The following is an 8,120-nucleotide window of genomic DNA, read 5'->3' as shown; positions in this document are numbered from 1 at the left end:
CATTTCTAGTTCCATCTACTTGCCTGAAAATTTTATAGTTTCCTTTATTTTTTAAATACCCGAGGTGCATTCCATTGTGTAAATGTACTACAATTTCTGTAAAACAATGGTTTGGTTGAGAGACATGTAGTTTGTTTCGCTATTATGAATAGAGATGCTATAAACACAGTTGAGCAAATATCTTTGTTGAATGGTGGATCATCTTTTTGATATATGCCCAGGAATGGTAGAGCTGGGTCTTGAAGTAACACTATTTCCAATTGTCTGAGAAAGCATCGGATTGATTTTTATAGTGGTTGTATAAGTTTGTACTCTCACCAGCAATGTAGGAGTGTTCCTCTTTCTCCACATTCTCACTAGCTTGCTGTCACTTCAGGTTTTGACCTTAATCATGATGGGTTGAAGATGGAATGTCATTTTCATTTCCATGATTACTACAGATATTGAGCATTTAATGTCCACCATTTGATATTTCTCTGTGGAGAAATCTCTGTATAGTTCTGTACCACAGTTTTAAATTGGATTATTTGGATTATTGGAGTTTAATTTCTTCAGCTCTTTATATATATTGTTTATTAGCTCTTTCTGTTGTATGTAGGGTTGGTGAAGATCTTTTGCCAGGCTGTAGGCTGTCATTTTGTTCTGTTGACAGAGTTCTTTGCTTCATAGAAGCTTTTTGTTTCATGAGATCCTATTCCTTAATTCTTGATCTTAGAGCCAGTGTTCTTGGTGTTCTGGTGAGGAATTTATTATCTATGCCAATGAGATCAAGACTCTTTCCCACTTTTTCTTCTAACAGATTTAGTGTATCTGGTTTTATGTTGAGGTCTTTGAACAACTTGGACTGTAGTTTGATGTGGGGTGATAAATATGGATCTATTTTCATTTTTCTACATGTAGACTTCCAGTTAGACCAGCACCATTTGTTGAAGATGCTGTCCTTTTTCCATTGCATGGTTTTGGCTTCTTTGTCAAAAATCAAGTGTCGATAGGTGTGTGGGTTTATTTATGACTCTTCACTTCAATTCCATTCATCCACCATTCTGATTTTATTTCAGTACCGTGCATTTTTTTATTACTATTGATTTATAGTAGAGCTTGAGATCAGGGATGGTGATACCTACTGAAGATCTGCTATAGTACAGGAGTGTTTTAGCTATTCTGGCTTTTTTATTTATCCATATGAAGCTGAGAATTGTTTTTTTCAAGTTCGTTAAGGAATTGTGTTGATATTTTGATGGGAATATTATTTAATCTATAGATTGTTTTTGGTATGATAGCAATTTTTACTATGTTGATCCTACTGACCCATGAGCATGAGAGATATTTCTCTCTTCTGGTATCTTTTTCAATTTCTTTCTTCAGAGGCTTAAAGTTGTTTATTTTTTTTTCATGCGGGTTTTTCACTTGCTTGTTGAGGATAACTCCAAGATACATTATGTTGTTTTGTTTTTTTCCTACCTATTGTGAAGGGTGTTGTTCTCCTAATTCTTTCTCAGTCCATTTGTCTTTTGCATACAGGAGTGCTACTGATTTTTTTTAGTTAACTTTATATCCAACCACTTTGATAAAGTGTTATTCAACTGTAGGAGTTTCGTACAGTAGAATATTTGGGGTCACTTTTATATACTGTCATATATGTGAATAGCAATACTTTGACTTCTTCCTTATCAATTTGTATCCCCTTGATCACCTTTAGTTGTCTTATTGCCCTAGATAGGACTTTGAGTACTGTACTGAAGAGATTTGGAGAGAGTGTGTGGCCTTGTCTTGTCCCTGAGTTCAGTGGAATTGATTTAACTTTCTTTTCATTTAGTTTGATGTTAGTTATAGGACTGCTGTATATTGTTTTTACTATTTTTAGATCTGTGCCTCTGTCCCCAGTCACTCCAAGACTTTAAACAAGAATAACTGTTGGATATTGTCAAATGCTTTTTTGGCTTCTAAGGAAATGATCCTGTGCTATTTTTTTTCAATTTGTTTATATGATGGATTAAGATTCCATATATTGGACCATCCCTGTATGCCTGGAATGAAGCCTACTTAGTCATGTTGGATGATATTTTTGGTATGTTCTTGGATTTGGTTTGTGGTTAATTTATTGAGTATTTTTGCATCATTGTTCATAAAAGAGATTGGTCTGAAGATTTCTTTCTCTTTTGGGGTCTTTTAGGATTTATCAAGGTAACTGTTGTCTTACAAAAGGAGTTTGGTCATGTTGTGTCCATTTCTATTTTGTGGAATAATTTGAAGAATATCGGTTTTCACTCTTCATTGAAGTTCTTGTAGAATTCTGCTCTGAAATCATCTTGCCCTTGGCTCTTTTTTGGAAGGATTTTGATAGCTGCTTCTATTTTTTTAGGCAGTATAAGTCTCTTTAATATCTTTACCTGATTTTTATTCAACTTTGGTAAGTGGAATGTAACAAGAGAATTGTATATTTCATTTAGATTTTTCAAATTTTGTGGCATATAGGCTTTTGACATAAGAGCTAATGGTTCTTCAGATTTTCTCAGTGTCTGTTATCTCTCTGTCTTCCTTTCAGACTTTGTTGATTTGGATAGTGTCTTTCTGCCATTTACTTAGTTTGGCTAAGAGTTTGTCTATATATTTGATTTTCTCAAAGAACTAGCTCTTGGTTTCGTTGATTTTTTTAAATTATTTTCTTTGTTTCTAATTTATTGATTTCAGCCCTGATGTTGGTTATTCCTAGTGGTCTACTCCTGTTGGGTGTGTTTGCTTCTTTTTTTTCTAGGGCTTTCAGGTGTGCCATTAAGTTGCTTGTATGGGATGTCTCCAATAGCTTATGAAGGCCTTTAGTGATATTAAAAGTCCTCTTAGGACTGCTTTCATTGCATCCCACGAGATTAGGTATGATGTGCATTCATTTTCATTGAACTGTAGGAAGTTCTTTCTTTATTTCTTTCCTCACCTAGATTTCATTGAGTAGGGAGTTGTTCAGTTCCCACGTGTGTGTAGGCTTTTTATTATTTCTGTTATTGTTGAGGTTCATCTTTAGTCCATCATGGTCTGATAAGGTACAAGATATCATTTCAGTCTTGTTGTATCTTTTGAGGCCTGGTTTGTGACCTACTGTATGGTCAGTTTTGGAGAAGGGTCCATGAGGTGCTAAAAGAAGATAGATTCTTTTCTTTTTGGGTTTAAAAATTCTCTAGATATCTGTTAGGTCCATTTGATTCATGACATCCATTAGTGTCATTATCTCTCAGTTTAAGTTCTTTTCCATTGCTCTGTCCCTTGATAATAGTGACATGTTGACTTCTCCCACTATTAATGTACGGTGATTGATATGTTCTTTAAGTTTTATTAATGTTTCTTTTACAAATGTGGGTGTCCTTGTATTTGGGGCATTGTTGCTCAGAATACAGATGCCATCTTGGTGGAATTTTCCTTTGATGAGTATGAAGTAGTCTTCCTCATTATTTATTTATTTATTTATTTATTTATTTATTTATATTTAGGAGCAATAACTGACATCAGGCAATATTTTCATAGTTTGAAACTATGTGTAACAGCATAGTTTTTAAAAAAATCTTTCAACATTTTATTGTGTTCTTTTTACATTTTTATTAATAACAGTTTATTCACTTTTTCTCCCCCCTGTACCTCCCTTCCTCCTCCCCTTCCAATCCCACCCTCCATCTTTCCCACCCCTGTCCCTTTCCCAGTCCACTGATAAGGGAGGTCCTCCTCCCCTTCACTCTGATCCTAGTCTATCAGGTCTCATTAGGAGTGGCTGCATTGTCTTCTTCTGTGGCCTGGCAAGGCTGATTCCCCCTCAATGGGAGGTGATCAAAATCAAAAAGCAGGCCAATGAGTTCCTGTCAGAGACAGTGCCTGTCCCCATTACTATGAAGCCCACTTGAATACTGAACTGCCATAGGCTACCTTTTGTGCAGGGGTTTCAGGCCATCTCCATGAGTGGTCCTTGGCTGGCGTATTAGTTTCACAAAAGACCCCTGTGCCCAGAATTTTTGGAACAGTTACTGTCCTTGTGGAGCTCCTGTCCTCTCCAGGTTTACTATCTCCCAGTTCTTCCATAAGATTCCCTGCACTCTGCCCAAAGTTTGGCTATGAGTCTCAGCATCTGTCTTGACACCCTGCAGGGTAGGGCCTTTCAAAGGCCCTCTTTGGTAGGCTCCTGTCCTGTCCCTGTATTCTCCCTCATCTGATGTCCATCCTCTTTGCCTTTCTGCATGGGGTTTGAGCATCTTAGCCAGCATACAGCTTCCTGATTAACTTCCTTAGGTGTACAGATTTTAGTATCTTTATCCTATATTTTATATTCTATATCCACTTATGAGTGAGTATATACCCTGTGAGTCTTTCTGCTTCTGGGGTACCTCACTCAGGATGATCTTTTCTAATTCCCACCATTTACCTGCAAATTTCATGTTTTCCTTGTTTTTCATTGCTGAGTAATATTCCATCATATAGATATACCACAATTTCTGTATCCATTCCTCAACTGAGGGCCATCTGTGCTGTTTCCAGCTTCTGGCTATTACAAATAAAGCTATTACAAACATAGTTGAGCAGATGTCCTTGTTGTATACTTATATGCTTAGGAGAGGTATAGATGGATCTTGAGGAGGTGCTATTTCTAATTGTCTGAGAAAGTGCCAGGTTTATTTGCAAACTGATAGTATAAGTTTACATTCCCACCAGCAATGAAGGAGGGTTCCCCTTTCCTCAAATCCTATCCAGCATGAGTTGTCACTTGAGTTATTTGTTTCCGTCATTTTGATGGGTGTAAAGTGAAATCTCAGGGTGGTTTTGTTTTGCATTTCCCTGATGACTAAGATTGTTGAACATTTCTTTAAGTGTTTCTCTGCCATTCTATATTCCTCTATTGAGAATTCTCTGTGTAGCTCTGTACCCCATTTTTTAATTTGGGTTACTTGATTTGTTGCTGTTTAACTTCTTGAAATCTTTATAAATACTGGATATTAACCTTCTGTCAGATATAGGGTTGGTGAAGATCCTTTCCCAATCTGCAGGCAGTCATTTTGTTTTGACAACAGTTTCCTTTGACTTATAGAAGTTTTTCATTTTCATGAGGTCCCATTTATTGATTGTTGCTCTTAGAGCCTGTACTGTTGAAGTTCTGTTCAGGAAGTTGTCTCCTATTCCAATGACCTCAAGGCTCTTCCTCACTTTTTCTTCTAACAGAGTTAGTATGTCTGGTTTTATCCTGAGGTCTTTGATCCACCTGAACTTTAGTTTTGTGCAGAGTGATAAATATGGATCTTTTTGCATTTTCCTACATGTAGACATCCAGTTAGACCAGCACCTTTTGTTGAAGATGCTATCTTTTTTCCATTGTATGGTTTTGGCATCTTTGTCAAAAATCAGGAGTCCATAGTGTGTGGGTGTATTTCTGAGACTTCTATCCAATTCTGTTGATCCACTAGTTGGTGTCTATGAAAGTACCATGTAGTTCTTATTACTGTTGCTCTAATAGTACAGCTTGAGATCAGGGATGGAGATACCCCCAGAAGATCTTTTATTATGGAAGATTGTTTTAGCAATTCTGGGTTTCTTGTTATTCCATATGAAGTTGGGAATTTTTCTTTCAAGGTCTGTAAAGAATTGTGTTGGTAATTTAATGGGAATTACATTAAATCTGTAAATTGCGTTTGGTAAAAGGACCATTTTTACTATGTTAATCCTGCCAAGCCATTAGCATGAGAGATCTTCTGATATCTTCTGATATCTTCTTCTATTTCTTTCTTTAGAGACTTGAAATTTTTTCATACAAGTCTTTGACTTGCTTGGTTAGGGTCACATCAATATACTTTATGTCCTTTTTGACTATTGTGAAAGGTGTTGTTTACCTAATTTCTTTTTCAGCACTTTTGTCTTTTGTATACAGGAGGGCTACTGATTTTTTGAGTTGATTTTGTATCCAGCCACATTGCTGAAAGTGTTTGTCAGCAATAGGCATTCCCTGGTAGAATTTTTGGGGTCACTCATGTATACTATCATATCATCTGCAAATAGTGATATTTTGACTTCTTCCTTTCCCATTTGTATTCCCTTGATCTTCTTTAATTGTCTTATTACTCTAGCAAGGACTTGGAGAACTATGTTGAAGAGATATGGAGAGAGGGGGCATCCTCACCTTGTCGCTGAATTCGGTGGGATTGCTTTCAGTTTCTCTCCGTTTAGCTTGATGTTGGCTATAGGATTGCTGTATATCACCTTTACTATGTTTAGGTATGTGCCCTGTATCCCTGATCTCTCCAATACTTCAAACATGAATGGATGCTGGATTTTTTCAAATGCTTTTACAGCAACTAAGGAGATTATCATGTGTTTATTTTTCTTTCAATTTGTTAATATGGTGGATCATAACGATGGATTTTTGTATATTGAACCACCCCTGCATACCTGGCCTGAAGCCTACTTGGTTGTAGTGGATGATATCTTTGATGTGTTTTTGTATTGGGTTTGCAAAGTATTTTTGTTGAGTATTTTTGCATCAATGCTCATAAGAGAGATTGGCCTGAAATTGTCTTTATGCTGGGGTATCCAGGGCTGCTTGCTCCTGAATAACTGCGTCCTGGAGATGCCATATTGCTTTGTCTTTTGTTGGTTGAGCTTTTACACTGGCCTCTACCCATTGGGATATCTTAGGTGTTGGGTGTTACTTTCTGGTACTTCCTGGAATCCTGTGGTGGGTCGAATCCCCTTGGCACGAAGATGATTTTTTCCAAAGGAGCTCTCCTCCATTTTTTAGGTATGGTCACTGAATGGCAGGTGTTTTTCAGGAATTGCCACAGCTCATCTCAGGCGTACAGACCTGAGTAGTATTTGTTGCCTTTGTTAGTAAAAGGGGCTATCCTCTCACCCAGAGAAGTTCTGGAGACAGCTGCCCTGCTACTGGGTTTCTTGCTGTAAATGTAGTGACCTGCTGCTGTAACCTGAGTGCCCTGTGGCTTGGTCAGTTTAGTTAGGGATAACTGGTTGTTCCTTGAAGCAGTATCTGGGGGTTGATCTCAGGAAACCCAGGCTTCTGTAGGTCTCAGTTTGGAGCTCTGTGCCCCAGTACCCAAGTGGTAATCAGTGTAGCAGGTGAGCACCACTCTCATGTGTACAGCAGGAGGCTAGAGTAGGAGCCTGTGGATAACCAGAAACTTTTCTGGAGCTAGGTGTCCTGAGGTAGGGCCAGATATTTCCCCCACCTTTGGGTTTTCTTTCAATAGGAAGACTCAGTCTGTGGTGTTTGACGTAGTGTGTAGAATGCGTAGGCACTTGCCAATGATGGCTCCAAGCTGGTGACTGGGAAAGAATCTGAGAACTTTTCCAAGAATGTTCCTGTGTATGGTGGATGTAGTGTGTGTGTGGGGAGTTGGCTGAGTTCTCTAATCTGGGACCTGCTGTTTCCCTGCCTGTGGGGTTTTCTCCAGACAGGGAAACCCAGCCTCTAGTGTCCTGGGGCACAAAGTTCTGTGATGGAGAGTAAGGCATGCAGGGCTAGCAGCTGGAGGCACACTCAGGCCTGACAGCTGTGCACCCACCGGTCTGCAGGACCTTTCCAGGGATAGACTGGGTGACCTGAGGTCAGTCCTGCTTTCTTCTTCCCTGTTTCTTTTCTAGACTGGGGCTCCCAGTCTCTGGTGCCCTGGAGAACATAATTTAGTCTGGAAAGGTTATCAGGACACAAAGGTGTATCCTGCGACCCAGGATATCTTCCAAGTTTTCGCTGAGTGACCTGAGAGTGGACCTGACACCGTGGAGTTTCTTCTCACCTGGGAAAAAAGATCTTTGTTGTTTTAGGGCCCAGAGTTCAGTCTTTTAGTTTCTGTACCAACATTGCTGTCCTACTCCTCAGACCCAATGTCCTCCTGGCACTGCCATCTTGGATTCCCCCCTTCCTCATCCCTTTAAAATAATTTTGGTTGAAAGTCTATTTTATTAGATATTAGAATATCTACTCCTGCTTGCTTCTTGGGTCCATTTGCTTGAAAACCTTATTCCTGCTGCAACATCCCAGGAACTTTCGCAGAGATTAGCTGGGTGCTCTGACGTTGGACCCGATTGTTTTCCTCATCATTGGTTTTCTTCTTACATTTGAAACACAGTCAGTTGGGACC

The sequence above is a fragment of the Meriones unguiculatus genome (genome assembly GCF_030254825.1).
Source record: "Meriones unguiculatus strain TT.TT164.6M chromosome 13 unlocalized genomic scaffold, Bangor_MerUng_6.1 Chr13_unordered_Scaffold_28, whole genome shotgun sequence".
In the NCBI taxonomy this organism is placed as follows: Eukaryota; Metazoa; Chordata; class Mammalia; order Rodentia; family Muridae; genus Meriones; species Meriones unguiculatus.
Note: the sequence above shows the minus strand (reverse complement) of the source record.